This window comes from Asterias amurensis, chromosome 5 (assembly GCF_032118995.1).
Source record: "Asterias amurensis chromosome 5, ASM3211899v1".
Lineage (NCBI taxonomy): Eukaryota > Metazoa > Echinodermata > Asteroidea > Forcipulatida > Asteriidae > Asterias > Asterias amurensis.
The window spans coordinates 6626640-6644930 of NC_092652.1; the positions used below are offsets into that span (position 1 = coordinate 6626640).

General features: G+C 36.9%; 1 protein-coding gene across 16 annotated transcripts in view; it reads left to right on the forward strand.

Annotated features, from left to right (window-relative positions):
- Positions 1-8536: 8536 nt before the first annotated feature.
- LOC139937526 (bromodomain adjacent to zinc finger domain protein 2B-like) overlaps positions 8537-18291 on the forward strand; it is a 66030-nt gene continuing 56275 nt past the window's right edge. For 8 of the 16 annotated variants that reach the window (XM_071932700.1, XM_071932704.1, XM_071932713.1 and 5 more), the window contains exon 1: positions 8861-9052. The gene's annotated coding sequence lies outside the window, so the exon portion shown is untranslated. Of the gene's footprint in view, positions 8816-8860; positions 9053-9726; positions 9831-18291 lie in introns of those variants that run through there. The other 8 variants (XM_071932712.1, XM_071932714.1, XM_071932715.1 and 5 more) reach the window with 4 other exon arrangements.

The following is an 18291-nucleotide window of genomic DNA, read 5'->3' on the forward strand; positions in this document are numbered from 1 at the left end:
ATTGCATGCATACGATTTTTGACAATTCTTGCATTTGCAGCTGGTGCCCGGCGGCTAGTCGTCTGTAGTGCAACACACAGCAAGTTTACCAGTTTGCTCATGTGAGAGGAGTTCTTTTTCTTTTTTTCGGTGCAACGTATTTTTTTTTGAAAGGTCAAAGGCTGACCTTGTTTACATAAGAGCGCCCTCAGGAGAGTTAATTAAATTAAGCGGAACTCTTCGACCATGATACAATTTTCCGGAAAAGAATCTTATAATTCAATTTCGTTGTTTTGTATAACTGCAAAGTTTCTTTTAATATCACATTTGGGAACTTCTTGTAATTAAATGCATCTGTAGGGCCTATCCTACATTGAAAACTTGGAATAGTACTGGGCCTTGGAAGATCTAGTTTTCGATGCATGGGCGAGAAGATTCGCTCCGCCTCATTTCTTATGTTTCTATCAGTCCCATAACACGGGGCTGCCGGACAACGCCCCCCCCCCTTTAACCCTACCCCCCCCCCCCCCCCCCAAAAAAAAAAAAAGAAACATCCGCCCTCCCCCCCCCCCCCCAAAAAAAAAAAAAATAAGAATAACAAAAATCGCCCACATTGTAATAAAAAATAGGCTGCCCTAACTGGGTGGGGTAAAAAGTGTTGCAATATTACCTGAAAACAAAATTGTTGTATGTTTAATGAAAAATATTCATGGCGGGGTAACGGAACTAAAATCTAATTTATCCGCGAAAATGAAAGCATTTCAGACTGAATACCTTACTCTAAACAATTTTTGAAGACGACAAGCTTCAGATTAAGAACCAAAAGTATTTTTTTCTGCCAATTGTCATCATTGTATCACGGTTACTATAAGGGCTGCCGGTAAAACAATAATTCTCAGAATTGGAAATGATTATTGATTCCGGGGAAAACAACTCAAAAACAAATAAATTAAATGCCACAGACACGCATAAAAATACATTCTTATTTTTAAAATTTTCACTATACAATTTCAGATAATTATTTTTTATTTTGTACATTGTCAGCGCTGATTTGGAGGCGCGATTAATTCACACAGAGATGCGCCTCATTATTATGACCTAGACGAATGTCGACTCATGAAGATACACTAATGAAACCGTCAAATAGAAATTCTACGTCTTGCAACAAAGCCAGTGAATACCGAATAAAGGTCAATTATTGATCATCACTGCAACCTGATAGTCACTAGATCTGCCTTCGCAACAAACCAGAGAACCGATTTAGAAACAGGCTTTTTAATACGAGCCGTGAATTTTATTACTGTAGGGGAGGGGATGGTGATTCACGCAAAATGCAAAATGTCATAGGCCTTTCCTTCTATCAAAATAACTCCTCAATAGAAACACGGTATGGCTAATGAAAAGAAACATGGTGCGGCTATCAACATGTACACTGTGGCATTTCGGATTAAATATAATAAGTATTTATCCACTGATTTCGCTGCTTTTTGTGAAAACTTATTTTTAAATGCCAGTTATTTTCGAAAGAGGGGGTGTTTTTGTATTCACTCACTCTTCATTATTCATTTCCATGCGTGTTTGTATAAAATAAAGATAATGGATATGGGCTACAATAATAAAAAAAGTTACAACATCGTCAAAAATGTGAACATCAAAATAGCGATCGAATAACAGGCAGTTTACAGATAGCAGGAGCAGTAGAATCAGTCAACAGAACTGTTCAATTGAACAGCAGAGATCGGAATTACACGCACAAAAGGTTTACAGGAAAATAATGTTCACGTATTTGCGCATAACGACTGTATAAGATGATCATATTATACTTCTTTGAAATTATGCTTTGCCTGAAATGGTTTTGATCTCCGTAATATGATTTAAACTTTGCTTTTTATGAAGTTTCACGAGTGAGGTTAGCGGCTACACCATGTAGGCCCCCCATAAACAATCTCTTTAGTCGCGAGACAAAAAAATGATACTTTCATGAGGGGTTCGTCTCTATTTTCTCTCTAGTAACTCAGATGACCGATTGAGCTTATGAATATTCACAGGTTTGTTATTTCATATGTTGGGTCACTTCAATAGCAGATAATATCTGTCATTCATAATTAGACATAGGAAAAAATACCAGTTAGTGTCCATGCCATAGGTCTGTTATTTATTCATAAAAGGATTTAGTTTATTAACTAGTATTAAGTTGTGCGTGATCAGCTTGTGGACATTGTTGTTGGTCCATTAAAGGAACACGTTGCCTTGGATCGGTCGAGTTGGTCTTTGAAAAGCGTTTGTAACCGTTTTTTATAAAATGCATATGGGTAGAAAGATGTTGTAAAAGTAGAATACAATGATCCACACAAACATGCTTTGAAATTGCGTGGTTTTCCTTTTACCTCGTCGACTAACACGGTCGGCCATTTATGGGGGTCAAAATTTTGACTCCCATAAATGGCCGACGGTGTTAGTTCGCACAGTAGAAGGAAAACCAAGCAATTTGGAGGCAAACTTGTGTGGATCATTGTATTCTACTTTTAAAACATCTTTCCAACCATATGCATTATATAAAAAACGGTTACAAACGCTTTTGTTTTGACCAACTCGTCCGATCCAAGGCAACGTGTTCCTTTAATACCACAAAATTGCATCCAAACTCGTTTCAGTCATTCGATATGTCGACGCCAAAATTGTAAATTTCCTTGGTCGCAGTTTCTCACAAGAAAAACCCTCGACGAAGAAAATGGAATGACGCGGTCTTTAGGTGGTAACAAGTAACGTGTGTGTTTAGAAAGAATTATAACGCATTGTGGTCGACTTTATATCCGGGCAGGTCTAAAACATCCGCTCTCTCTTAAAAGTATACTGGATTGGTACAAGAATAAAAAAAGCTTCGTACACTTTAGACTCAAAGTTTACTGATAATTAGTAGTCCATTTCTAATTAAACAATGTTTATGGTTTCCCTCTGAAATTAAGTATGGAAAACTGATCAATCTGAAAACCTATAAAAAGCAAAACAGGTGCTGATTTTGGTTGTTATTATAAAAAAAACCTAAAGGACAATGTGTTTCCAATGCCGAAAGTTGTGCATGGTTTTTCACTATTTTCTCCAACTCAAACGACCGTTGGAATACGCCAAAATTTCACATTAATTTGTTATTTTTTATGTATTATGGTTGATCATTCACACAACATAAAGACCAATCCTGTGTAACAACTTTAAACATAGAAATAAATGAATGTTGAAAATGATACCACACTCTCAGTGCCTTTCACAACAATTCAATAAAGTTTGGTTACAAAAAAATGTGTGATCAATATCAGTTTAAGGGTTTGCATGATTTTCAGGAAAATGATACTTCAAACGAAAGGGAAATAATTAATAAATTTCGCGCGGCATTAATAAAAAAGGCGGTTTGCACAAAATCCAAGGCATATGTTTTGGGTTATAATAATGTAAAGTCATTAAAGGGTGCATTCTTCGTTTAAAACTCGCTAAACTGTCGACCCGCGATAAGATTGCTTCGATGAACTCTTTACAATAACAGAACCCTTTAGAATATAATCTTTATAACGACGGTCTTAATTAGTGCGCCGCAATAGCTTTTAATATAATAGCTATATAAGTATTTATAGAAAGACAAAACAAAGGTTTGCCTTTAAATTAAATTGTTGTGAAAATATAAAGACAAATACTATTTCAGAAATCTTACCTTCTGAAATTCTACCACATTTGGAAAAGAAAACATAAGATTGTTTTTCCCTTTGAAGATTTGAGTGTCGGGTTTAGTTTCTTCAGGCATGGAATCGACTCCGAAATGTATCTCTTAAAAACCCATAACTTAGCATTTAAAATATCGGTTTTTGTATTCGTATTTAGTACAAATTTCGCAACAATTATTGCAAAGGAGCAGACGTCTTGTGTTTCTTGAATTAACTGAATGTATTGTGTGCTTTTTATTTTTATATTTAATTATCGTGCACTCAGTATTAACGTTATCTTCGTTAGAGCACGGTATAAGAAATTGCACTTATTATATTCTAACTCTCATTTAGTATTTTTAAATAGATAGAAAATAATAATATCTATATAAAAAAACTATAGCAACGAAATATCTTCATGAAAAATCTTTCGCCAAACATCAGATTATTTGCATGCACATTTCGGTTGGTAGCACATTCTCAGATTACTATTCAGTATTTCGTTTGGAGAAAATATTCATGTGATATTCTTGTATCTACAATTTCTTTTTCTGAACACAAAAACATGATGTCAGTAGAAATGCGGCTGTGCAGCGAATTATTTAGCCGTTCTGTTTTGTTATAATATTTATGCGAAAAAAAAGTTGATGTAAAAAATTTATTCTTTTATAGGCTCTATCTATTTCTTTTTTTTCTGATACAAAATCCTGATGCTGTCGTGTAAAAATTCGGCTGTGCAGAACAATGTTAAATGATATGATATAGATCTATTTTTGAAATATTTGTTAGATGGATAGATATTTAAATATCACGTCTTGAGATAGCTCAATATATGCGAAGATAAACATGTTATACAAGATTTATTCCTATAATTTTTTTATGACAACCAAAAACATACTGTAGGTAGAAATGGGGCTATATGCAGCATAACTCCGTGATATTTAGATCTATGCGAAATATTTGTATGAAGGATATTTATACACCACCTCTTGAGATAGCTCACTGTATATCTGCCCTATTTGACATGTAATTTCAATACGAAGCTGTCATTATGCATTTGTGTACACAGTTTGATCTCATCTTGACAGTGCTGCAAGGCAAGATGACATAAAAAGCTTATGCATATAATTCATTTCATATTATTAGTAACCCATAAATGCGTTATTACACGGCGAAACGAATCAGTGGGTATCACGCGATGTGATGAGTGGTTTGGGTAAAATTATAATTAGCCGTATATGTATAATCATGTCTAAATTTAATAAACGACAGTTGGTGTGAGTGTTGAATAAATGAAGTTTGGCAGATAATGTTGTGGATGATTTAATATGACGCATAGAAAGGAAACTGACAAAAGTGTACATCTCTTACATGTCATCCGAATAGCTGCCACCCAATTTGTATTGTACATGAAAAATAAGCAATTTAACTTGCTTTGGAAGAAAATACTATTTTAAATTGTATAACGTCAGGCCATTAGGCCTAACTATTGTTTTTTCCCTTACAATTATATAGGTCCTTTTGGTTTAAGTAAATTACCGCAGCTAGTTCATAACTATGTTCTCGTTAAAAAATATATGCTCTGCATATTTCTACCCGATAACTAAAATACGGACCCCCTTAATTTCTCCCTTTTTAGATGTATAATTCATGATTCGTATATAGCAAAACAAAGGCCAGTGCGTGCACGCATTTAAACTGTGATCCGGACGCAGCACTTTTTTTCGTTAGAAATGCCATCCTCAATAATTTTTTTCTGATCCTTTTTTGAGTCGTTTTGGGAAAAAACAAAACAAATTGATTCCCTCATTGAAAAGAACTACGACTCTGGCAATTTTGATGGTTGTAAAAAAATCCGGACTATCAACGATGGTGATAATTGTGGATTTATGTGTCAAAAACATCCTCTATACATTCGGGCGTCCATCATGAAAGCAAAAATCATTGTCATCACTAAAAACAAAATGCACAGCAAAGATTGAACTTTGGCGGGTCGATGGGATGGGGAGGTCGGACTTATCCCATCACACGTCCCTTTCAGCGAAGACGTCATTGACCTCTATTGGCCTCATCTGGACAGGGCAGCCCCGGAGCAAGGATGGGGGTAGGAAGTTGAAGGAACATTGGCATTCCAGAAAAACTCTTGGTATGAGGAAAACTTCTTTAAAATAAGCATCAAATTGTCAGTATCTGACTGATTTGCCAATATTATGTAACCATGTGTCACCTTTTCTAAAGTTTTCAAACATTTTCCATTATTATTTTAAAATCGCAAAAAATATCTTTGCGCCTTATGACAAATATTCATCAGAGCTTTGTATTCCGATGGCTTATTACGTAAGACGTAAAAACTATTTAAAGAAACTCATTACAACAAATTACTTATACCATTTTCATGCAGTGACGTTGACATAATTGAAGAAACACTTTGTTAGGCCAAAAAAAACAAATTGCGGTGGATTTGAGTTGGGTTGAGAGCATGGTTGAGAGGGATGGGATGACTTGAGAGTTGTGCCTGTGAACCGTTCCCCGGTTTGCGGAAGGAAATGTAACATGATTGAATTCTTTGGTTGAGATTTTACCGGAACAAATCTAACACAATATCCAGGGAAGTCCTCAAAAGTCATGGGCCCCGACCATTATGCCTCCATCCCCGAGTTGTCAATATAGCCATATATGCCTAAAATACACTTCTCTTATTGGTTCTGCTTTGCAGTTTATTTACCAGCCCGCCAATCACAACACGTTTTTGCAATGGCAACTCATAATTCTATATTAAATCATTATTATGTATTATGTACAAAAAATACCAGGCGACCTGATCGCTAATTTGCGAAGTCTTTCTTGATCTCTGAAGGCTGGGCCTGTGCATCAAAACGGGCAACCTTTAATTGTCAGCCATCTGCATGCACATTGGCCATGTCCGCTAAAGTCTTTGTTCTCCACTGGCCCAACGCCGTTTGATTTTTTTAATGGTAGAGTGGGGCCTTGGCCTCCGTACAAGCGGGCCGGGCTGCGATAGAGGCACCCGCTTCAACGACCCGCACCGCGCGTCCGGGCACCTAACTCACCCACAATGCACACTCCACAAGCTAACTGCAGATCAGTTCCTCTGAACAAAAGAATTTTCCCCTACAACAGAAATGATAGGATGCGATCACGATGGGTGCCCATGTAATTTTTTGTTGTTGATCGGAATTGCCTAAAATCACATGATTGGACACATTTAATCTTATGAATGAATGAGCCTTATGAAAATGTTTACATAAATAGACCAAAACATAACCAAAAGATCAATTAATTAGAATCAACAAAAAGAAAAACATTGTCTGACCCCAAAAGACAGACAAGTTATTGACCAATAATTTATTTCAAAGCAAACCGTTCAAATTAATTGAAAACATTAACAAACACATCGCTATTTAACTTTGCACCTTTCACCTAAAAAAACATGATTTATACTTGGACAAAAATCATAAAACAAAATGCAAACGAGGCAATACAGCACATTAAAAGGCAAATAATCATCCGGTTTTTGGAAACTTCAATTGTTTTTCATCCCATTGAATGTAGGCTATATAGATGTATACATTAAAAATATTTTGTGAACTCACGGGAACGATACGCAGGAAGAATACTGAATCCAATACCCAAAGGCTGACAAACTGTCAGAACGCTTCTAATAATCAAAGTTTGGGGTATAACAACTTCGAAACCACAATACTTTTGTTTCCCAAAATCTTTAATGCTAGAAAGATGCTGTTTTAGTAGGCAATCATAAGCGTGTTTAAAAACAATCATAAGCGTTTTGGACTAAATTTAAGACGTCATACCTTTTTTTGAAGAAAAAAGAGACAAATCAGCGACAATGTTTTCCATCGATATTATTATGTAGTTAGGCAGATCTACTCACGCGCACCGTGCTAACTATTTTCCACTACCATTGCCCTTTAATACAGTCCGAAGTACAGACGCCGTTTTTACTGCCCCAGACTCAAACCCCCTTCCCCTTATACAACATTCCGACCTTCAACTGTGTGTCAAGATCCAGCCACCCGGCCATCACGAACAGGTCACGTACAACCCTATAAAAGTCATCAGAACGTCCTCACTTCATGTGTGGACTACAGTTGAGTGGTTCTTCATTTTAAAAAGGAACGAAAGAAGAAGAAAACTGAACCCCTAACACCTCCTCACCCCATACAAGAATAAATAAATAAATAAATATATAAAAGTAAAACCAAACACAACCCAACAACACCTACGGTAAATAAAGACCACCCCTAAAAAACCAAGAAACATTCATGACGTAGTTGTTAAACCCACAAGAATAACACGCAGCAAAAGCAGCAGCAACAACAGCAGCAGCAGCAGCAACAACAACAACAACAACAACAACCAACAACAACAACAGGCCACAACAACAAACATAATACGCTACAAAACATGCAATAATAGTAAAATTCCCAAGCTTCACCCAACCGCATATCACGACTCATGCGGGCGCGCCTCTCTATCATTATTATTTATAAAATTACGACATTGAAAATCCTATGCAATTTTAGTCCGCCAGATTCCGCTTGTCAGACGTCAAATTTTGTATACATTGTGCTTCTATTCAATGGCATTTCAGAAGTAGAAAAAAAAACCTAACCGGCTAACATGCTGCGTCAAATTCATGGAAAACATTTATTTGTCATCGAGAAAAAACATCTTAATTTAAACAAACAACTCCCCAATTCAAACCAATGACGCATATTATTTCGAGTGTAACATTGCAAACCCCGCTCTGCATGCTCTCTCTGTGCGCGTCTCTTCATGTAATCGTGGATTGGAGCGGAGATAAAAACCACTCAATGGAAATAGCATTGACAACACACAATCTATGTACCCTTCACACGTTGCATTGAATGTGCGTTGTACATTAAAATCTCCGACAAAATACTGGTGAACTCTTGGTTGGTTTAAAAATGGCAAATACATATAGATCACAACCCCTGAATCTCCCCGAACCTTGAATAAATCAGAATACATGTATTCAATGACCGGTTACCAGTAATTTGTCATCCAAATCCGCAATCTTTAGTCTGAATTGGGGGAAAACGAACGCCTCTGCCGTGGAGCTAGACCAGTAATTTTTGTGTGTGAGTCTTACATTTGCATTGTTTCATTTACAAGGTGCATTCCGTGACGTCACGCTGTACAAACCACATGCACTCAGCCCTCGTTACTAGTAATTCACCTTCCAAATCCTCAAATGTTCGTTTCTTTCGGATTCCCAGGACGCCGCTGTTCTTTCGGATTTTTACCGTCGTTTTCACCGGATTTATAACCCCCGAAGCCAACTGAAGGCTTTTGGGGACCCGTGTCGGCTGGAAAGGGTAAGTTCTTGGCACTTATCTCTCATTTAATGGTGTCTATTTTGGGCTCAAATGAACGAATTCTTTTTGTTGTGTGTCAAGCGTCTGAGTGGGATTTTCTTACTTTGTTCAAAATGCCCCCAAATGGATCCCGTCCGCAGTGCCCACAAAATCACCGCCGTTTTCTGCTTTATCCGTTGAGATCGGTTCCACTTTGGTACACGGGAGTATTACCATAATATCAGGCAGTGTTTGGGTTTCTATGTGGGGGTGTATGACCCCATTTGGCCCCAATCTGGCGCTAATTTGAGCATTTTATTTGTACACTTTCGGTGCGAGAAATCCCCGGTTTGCAATACCATGTAACGTGTTGACTGACCGCGAGCCATCTTTCGCCAAGGCTGGGTTCTTTCCCTCAAAACTTGGGCCAATTTTCTCCCCTTAAAGTCACCTTAATAGTGGGGATACCCCTCTGTTTATGTGTGGTGAATGTGTGTGTGTAGGGTGACCGTGATTTGGGTCAGATGCGAGCGATTTTAGACCTGATTTGAGACTGAGCTACGATTGAGTGAAGCTATCGCATGGCCTGCGGCTTGTAGTGAAGCCATCATGTTACGCGCAGCTGCTAGTCGGTCCATGCATAAATTGACTCCTCATTTATCCTTTTACCTATTTATACGAAACAACAAGGGCAAACAAAAATGGTCGCTGTTTCTTATCCGGCGTTGTCGTCCGTCTTGTGATCTTTTCCCCTCGAAAAAGCCCCCGATCCCTGGCGCAGCGAACGGCATCCTCTCAGGTAAGTGTTACCGTGTACGTAGAGTGTAGTTAGGGGGCAATGCACTGGGTATCCCCGGCCCTTTGGACACATTTTCCCCGTCGTTTGTTTGACCTTCCGTGTGAAGCGTTTGGTGGAAAAAATCTCTCGTTCCTTTTTTTTTATTGCAAAACAAGCACTTCGCCTCCATTATCCTTTTTTAAGACCCGACACGGCCAGCATATTTTCGTTGTGTTTCGTGCTAATACTGTGGAATAATTTTTGTCAATTGCAACCGCGCAGGCCAGTTGAGTGTACCAAACCTGTGTGTGGGGTTGATTGTGGAGGATTTTTCGGCCGGATTCAGTAAAAACAATCACCGGTTATTTTCTTTTTCATTTCTTCCCATTAACACGGTGGTGTGGCATCGTTCTAATTTATTACCGCTGTAGTTAAGATAGGAAAGGTCATTCTACTCGGGGGCGTAATAGAAATATTCATATTTTGTTCTGGCGTATCTTTCTCACTGTTTTATAAATCAATTGGAGAGGGCTCAACTAGCTGGTTGTTTTTCAGGATTGTAACTGAAGTGTTTCTCCCTGCTTGCACTGTAAATAGTTTCTGATTTTCTTTGAATAAAAAACTTCAACCCTTATTTATTTTAAGGTCTTGATTTTTCATTCTGAAAATAACCTTGTGCAATAGCTTTTACCTTTTTTTTTACAAAGATAAATTCTAACTATTTTATTTTTGGAAGTTTAAAAACATGGTAGTGATTTGCAGACTGCAGTTCTTTCTGAAACTCAAATCTTTATTTCCTTGAAAGTCAGAAGTTTGCCAGCGTTGTCTCTGTCTGAACACTTTTTATCTCAGACGTTATTGAAAACAAATGTTTTCATTCACATTAAGAGTTTGAAACACGTTTTGAAAAAGCAATTAATTTTGCAAAACTATTTTTAACAAAATTGCTGTGAAACTTTGTAGGTTTGTTTTCTTCACTATTCAATTTTATTTCAAAATCTTGGAAACTTGCAAGTGATGTCGAGTATCATACAAGAGTTGTATGAATCCTCAAAAAACGAATTTGTGTTTTTAAATCCCCAAAAAGTGTTGTCTTTGACGTGGGAACTATAAACTGTTTTGAAATATGACTTAGTGTTTTTGAATCAGGAACTGACTTAACGGGATGAGTCAATGAACTTTCTAAACCTGAATATTATTACCTCTTACATTGTCAAACATTGCATCTTATTTCAACTCTTCAACCTTCGCTATCTCCAATTTAACCAGAACCGTATTCAATGACATGTATTCCACAATCTGTCCATGGAACAATTAAAAATTACAGACTCTTTAAAAAATAGAAGATTTTTATCAATCCATAAATAATTCTATCAATCTATAAATATTTCTGTCTATAAATAAAATGTATCAAGAAACCAGCACTTGTCAAAAAATATCTGAACATATTGTTTTTCTAACAGCTTGATTAAAATTACTGACTTGATTTTTTAAGACAGGGCGTGTACATATTTTTCAATCAAATAGTGCTTTTTTATTTGATTTATCTGTTTTTAGTGGGCATGTCAGATTTGAATGAATTTTGTCTCATTTTTAATTTATGAAATATTAAATTGACATCAGCGTTCTTGGAAGAAGAAATAATAAATATTGGACTGTGTTTCAAAATTTTTTTTACCTTAAATCAAGACCTGTTGTTTATTTTCAGAAACACATTTTTCCTCTCAGAGAATGGGACAATAAAACAACGATCTGGCCCTACTGCATTGAAAACATCTATTCTCGTATTATTTTTTCAGCGAAGTCTTCTCATGCATAAATAAATGCAATTATAGTAATTAAGCACAGGCAGTTTGATGCATAATTCGGTAAGTGCACGTATTTGACGTACACTTCAAACAAACATTGTATACCATACAGTATTGATTTATGTCTACTCCCTGCACTGGTCAAAATTACAAAAACAAAGCAAGTATTTTTTTTAAATACAAGGCTTGTTGAGTGAGCTTATTGTTTTCCGTACCTGGGCCGTACCAGTAGATTTATTGCAAAGCATCATCAAGATTATTTATATAAACTCTCAGAATAATTTCAAACAAGCGTGTAAATATAAAAAAATATTTCATACTTTAAGTTTGAGAGAAGGACTAGGTAATTTGTATTGTTCATCCTGTCCAATGTGTTCTTTTTAGCCATGCAGTTCTGTATTCTGAAATAAAGTTAAAATGTGGGTAATTGTTTCCAAACTCACATCAAACCGCTGTTAAGCTTAACCACTAAATTAACAACGTGATTATAGTTTTTGGTATCATTGCTGTCTGCAAAGTATGTTTTCAAATTTTGTATTGGTCTACCCTCATGTACATTGTATATCGCTATAGGGTTTTTGACAGCAGAGTTTTGTGCTCAAAAGTTTTGGCATCTTGAATTGAACAATAGAGGGCGCCATTCATAGGTAGCCAATTTTGACAGCTGGGGCCTTCCAATCAGAGTGACCTAAAAGTTTTCAAACACTTCCCAGCGCACAAAGAATCCGATTGTTTACAGGAACCATCCGCTTGTTTTTCCCCGGGTTACGTTTTAAAGAGGATTGTGGGGGATGAGGCGCAGATTACTGTTGTACGTGTTGTTTTTCTTGTATTAAAAAATCAACCGGCAAATTAAAGAGATTTCTCACAACAAGAACAATGCATGACATTTTTTCAGACTGGCTTAAAACAGGTGTAGGCCGACTCGTTAAGTATTAGAGTACTGAAAGGAGATTATTTGGACGATACTGATAAATGCTTTAAAATTTGTTTTAGAGAGTATATATCTAAAGGGATATCTTAAAGATTTGTTTTTGCATTTCTTTAAAACTTCTTTTTTTGTCTTTCTTGCATTCACGACAATACACAGTTGTTTGTGAGCTGTGACAGAAATGCCAAGGAATATGTACGGTTACTTCCAATGTCTTCCCAGCTTTAATTAAAATTGAAAATGGATAATATTAAACACGGTGTGATTCTCACCCCAAGATGTACTTTAAAGGGAAGGTACATGTATGGTCTCAGATTGTGTATCAATATCTATGAATTATTCTTCCTGCATGGACATATTCGCTCCACATGCTTTCCCTTAAAACATTGCACTGTTGGATGCAGTTTGAGTTTCTGAAACTTAAGTTAGGATCAGCACCCCCATACATGTACATAATGCAGGAAGTGGTCCAGATGTCAGATTTTAGTGTCCTGTCAAATTATGTTGGGGATTTTGGACTTTGAAACAAAGCAATGAAACCATTTCAGCCAAACCTTGATGCTCTTTTGCAATAAAAATAAGTTCTAATTGAAGTTTTATTTTCTCTAAAATGTCTACCGTACATTTTTAACTAGATATGTACTGTTTTTTTTTTATAAATCAAATTCTGAATATTTACCCATACAAGTTATACCTCTTTGTTTGAGTTTAGTTAATAGCCATTGAGTGTTATAGCATTGAAATCACATATTGCTTTTAGTCTTTCAACATGATTATTTACAAGAAACTGTGCAACAAATTGAATTACAAGAAGACATCCTTGTGTGCTAATAATATCAGGTTGCCCTCAAACATAAAATGGTACTTTGTTTTTGTACTTCATGTAACTTCCTGTTGTGGAGATTTTCGTTGGGTGTAAACTTTGCACACTCACTGGCAAAATACATGAAACTGCATTCAGACAATGAAAATCTCCCTACACATGGCAAAGAAAGAGAGCCAGTCCACACAAAGCCCCTGTATAGTATACTGCGCACAACACCAGCCAGTTGTGCAATGTATGTATAATATGTTGTTGCATGCACTTTTTTTTTAATACAGCAATTGACAAGCGGGGGATCATTGATTCCATTGGCCATGATAGGCCTGCTGCCCCTGACATGGCGGAGTGTGGGGAGACACCCAACACACACACACACCACATTGGGAGCATGGATTTGCATAATAAATATAACACTGCCCATCTGACCTGTGAACAATAATATTTCTTTTGACAGCCTGTGAGCTGTCTCTCTTGCCCTTGTTTACATTTGATTGGCTACATGGCTGGTTTAGCTAAGGATAAAGCCAGGCTTGTGGGGAGTTGCTGTATAGTAGTTGAGAGAGAGAGCTGTAAATGTTCTTTGTGTGAAATGAATACTGAGTAATAGCCGCCCGTTAGTGAACCAATAACTTACATGTATGATTCATACAAGCATCTTGCCTTTGTACCCTTATCTTTGTCTGCAGATACTGCAGTATCCTGCCGTATGTCCCATATGTGCCATAATATCTGTCTTTTTATCATGGTGCATCTTAGTAGTCAATTTAGCTGGTCAATTAAAATCTCTGCAGTGAGAATATTGAACTCAAGTTTGCTCCAAATCTCAAGTCTCACAAATGAACCTAAAAACCCTTCAGATACTGCTTAGCTTTGTCTGCAACTTTGAGATTTTCCACAATTAGGACAACCCTGTTTTTTTAACAAACTATTTTGCCATTGTCACCTTTCTCATATGAACACTTCAACCTGTTTTGATTTAATAGTTTCAAAAGCAAAATGAGATCTCACTCTGCCCAGCTACATGTAGTTTTCTAGAGTTCTTAAATTTCCTTCTTGTTTGTGAGGTCAGTAATCAAACCTAGAAACTCATGACCCATATCTTGTTAACTTCATAACAAAATGTACTCTGTAAGGATGATCATTGGTTATTGAAATTAAAGGGATCGGTAGTTGAGTACTCTTTTATTGTTCTCATCTGTTCTCCTCTAAAAAAAAATTCTCCTTGAAACCGCCCCATACCTACAGTAAATGGCGAAAGTTGCATTTCTTTGGTCTTGATGTCATCAGAAATATTACTTTATTTGTCTTACCCCAGGCCTTAAAGACACTGGACACTATTGGTAATTGTCAAAGACTAGCCTTCAATATGCATAAAATTACAAACCTGTGAAACTTTTAGCTCAATCGGTCGTCGAAGTTGTGAGATAATAATGAAAGAAAAAACACCCTTGTCACACTAAAGTTGTGTGCTTTCAGATATGCTTGATTTCGAGACCTCAACAATTCTAAATCTGAGGTCTCGAAATCAAATTCGTTGAAAATTACTTCTTTCTCAAAAACAACTCTCACAATGTTTTATACCATCAACAGCTCCCCATTACTCGTTTTAATGCTAATAATTATTTTGAGTAATTACCAATAGTGTCCACTGCCTATGTCAGAGCCCCTTTTCTTGAGAAAAATTGGTCTTGTCAAGATAAGAGTGAAATTCCAGGACGTATGTTTCTTGATGGGGTTTCAAGCATTATTTTCTCAATGCTTACAGCATTCCATACACGAACCATTGAGAAAAAAACATTCCTAGATCGAGCCATAATGTATTTGCCATGGAGGAAGGAACTTCAACCAATCACAATTTCAGACGAAGACTTTCCCAAAAGTCTTGAAAACCTTATGATGAAATTTAAATAACTCTGTATTTTTCCTGGAAGTATTATGAAAGTAAAACTTAACTCTGTAAAATATACAAGTTTTTCCGTAAAAAAACCCCCATGAATTGGCTGTAATTGATATTAGGCCTAATTGATATTGCGCTAATTGCTGTTTTATTATTGTATGTTCCCAGGCCTAGAATTACAATGTACACGAATGCCATGGCCTCTGTTTCTAATGCCCCTGGTCTTGACCGTAGTTCCCGTTTAAAGGTTGCCCAAAGCAGGGCTCGAAATTAACAACGCTGGATCGCAAGACCCGAGGGCAGTGATTTTAGCGTCAGGCGGGTAAACGCACAACGGGAAAAGTCCCGCGGTCACGGCTTTTTGACTGATAAATGTTTTTCAATTCTGTTGACTATGATGGACCTAATAATGAACAAATGTGATAAATCTTCTATTGGTGCTTGTTCAACTAAAAACAGTTTATAAAAACTCTGTTTTTCTTCAGTGATTCGCAGTGTGGTTCTGCTTTCACTTCAGTAAAAATGTGCTACAAACGTGTAAGCTCTGCGGTCTTGTGGATTTTCCACCCAAATTCGAGCCCTCCATCAGCCCTGTATGCCTGCCTCGTTTTTGATAAGGCAAGGGCATCAAGGGCACCAAGGCATTTTCTCCTTGTTGAAGGGCATCCTATGAGGAAATTGTAATTTGAGCATTTCAAGGGCACCAAGGCAATGACCAGGGGGTACAGAGGCAACTCATTGTGGTTCTGTTTTAGGAAAAACTTATTAGGTAATCACAACCGGTTTTATAAAGTTGCATTCACTTAGAAAGAAATCCACTCATCTAAAAAACTTATTTCACCATTTGAAAATTGGAGGAACAGTTTTAAACAAGTACAGTAGGTTGCATGGTTTTTAGTAGCCCGCAGGGCAAGTTGACAAGTGGTGTCACTACTAGTAGCTTGTAGCGTTTTTTTTAGTAGACATCGTATTGTCTCGAGGCTTAAAGGATTTGTATGTCACAAAGCGAAATGTCCACAGATTTACATTAATAATGATGGTGGAAAGCTACCCTTAGAATATTACTTGCTGAGGTGCTGCAGTTTTTGAGAAATTAGTAAAACAAGTCCCAAAAACAATTTTAGCATTTAAAACGTAGTTAAGCTTCCTATAAAATATTGCTTGCTGAGGTGCTATAGTTTTTGAGAAATGAGTAAAACAAGTCACAAGTTTCACAACTTAGATAATTTCTCAAAAAACTAGCACCTCAGCAAGTAACATTTCAGGGAAAGCTTTCTACATCGTTATCTCCAAACTGTGTAAGTTTTATGTAAACCCAGACCCTTTAACGGTGAGGCTCTCTGGGATGTTCAATGGAACATCTGCACAAGAAGGAAACATTATTTGCAATTAATCAAGTACACCAACACAGTTGTATGGTCATGTTTAAATGAGCAACCTTCAAATGTTGCCAAGAAGCTGTACCACTGCAAGCCCGTTTTTGATGTAAAAAATCAGCTGGATATATTGTGCCCAACCGGTAGAGGAATTTCCTTTGCCATACCTGCCCCTTTTAGAGTTCATTAGCTCATTTACTCTTGGCAACTTGTACATATGTATGTCCAGTGAGGGACTGCACAAAATTATTATAACAGTTGACCCAAGGGATCAGCCAGGGTTTGGTACAAGGGTGTCCCAAAACAAAGTTTTCCTTCACAATCCATATTATATAAATGACAGATTGAAAAAACAGGGTGTTCATTTAAAACAGGGGGTCCAAAAGACTCACTCGAACTCATTTCAGTTGAACTAAGGTTTCAGCCAGAATTTGTTAAAATTTAAAAAATGTTTGTGTCCAAATTGTTCTTGTACAATACATTACATGACACTGACAGATGAAAAAGGGTGTCCAAATTTAAAACAGGGTGTCCACAAAAGACACCCAGATACCCCTCAGGCTAACACTACAATGAGTTTAGTAACCATTTTGAAACTATTAAAAAGCCATTTGTCCCCGAGAAATTGATTTATATATATATTCCACACCGCTCGACTCTGGAGAATACTTATTTTTCTTGTTCACTTTCCCAAAGTGAACAACAATATTATGGATCTTTAGGTGATTGTGTGTTATTTTTGTATTGCATTATGACTCAGTAATGACAAGTGAGAGGGAGAGAGAAGGGAGAACTGCAAAGAGTCAATGACTTCGTTAAAAAGTTCAACGCATTCGCGATGAATAACAAACCCCAAGTCATGAACTGGAACTGACTGGGGCTCCTCGCGCACACACACACACTCTCTCGCCGTCGACGACTTTAATACATTACGGTGTAATTTTATCAGGTGGTTTATAACTTTGCATTGAGGGGGGACGCATATCCTGTTGCCTAATGGAATAATCCATCCAAGAGTCGGAATGACCTCTGATTTTGATTAAATCCATGTACAAAATATCCTTTGATGACCTGAGTGGATCTCAGCCATTTATCACATACTTTTGTTTCAACTGCAACTCGCAGTCGCTTTGCACTGGCAGTTTTGTGACGTGATTGTTACGTATCGAACCAAGTACATTGTACTAATGGGTTTGATTCATAGCTTTGGATATTACAACAGTTCTCTCTAGGTTTCTTTCAAACTGTGGGGCATTCTGGACCCAAATTGTTTTATGTTTGGCTGAAACAATGGCAGTTTTTAAAATAAATTTCCTAGTGTGATTTTGCGTATCAGGAAGATAACTTCAGGGTTCTTCTATAACGATTTATCAAATCTGTGGGGTATTCTGGACTCAAATTTTGGGGTGTTGGCCAAAGCACGCTGAATTGAAAAGGTCTTCGGATTGTTTTCTACTTTTCATTTTACTGTTCGTTTTAAAAGCCCTACTGTGAATGTTGGGCATTCTTGATGATTTGTGTGTGCCCCCCCCCATAAATAAAATTATAAAGGTTTCCATATACCTTTCCTTTTAGGAACCATTCAATTGTTTTAACCAAAATGTCAATATTTATGCAATAAAACTTACTTGTGAAAAATTCATTTCA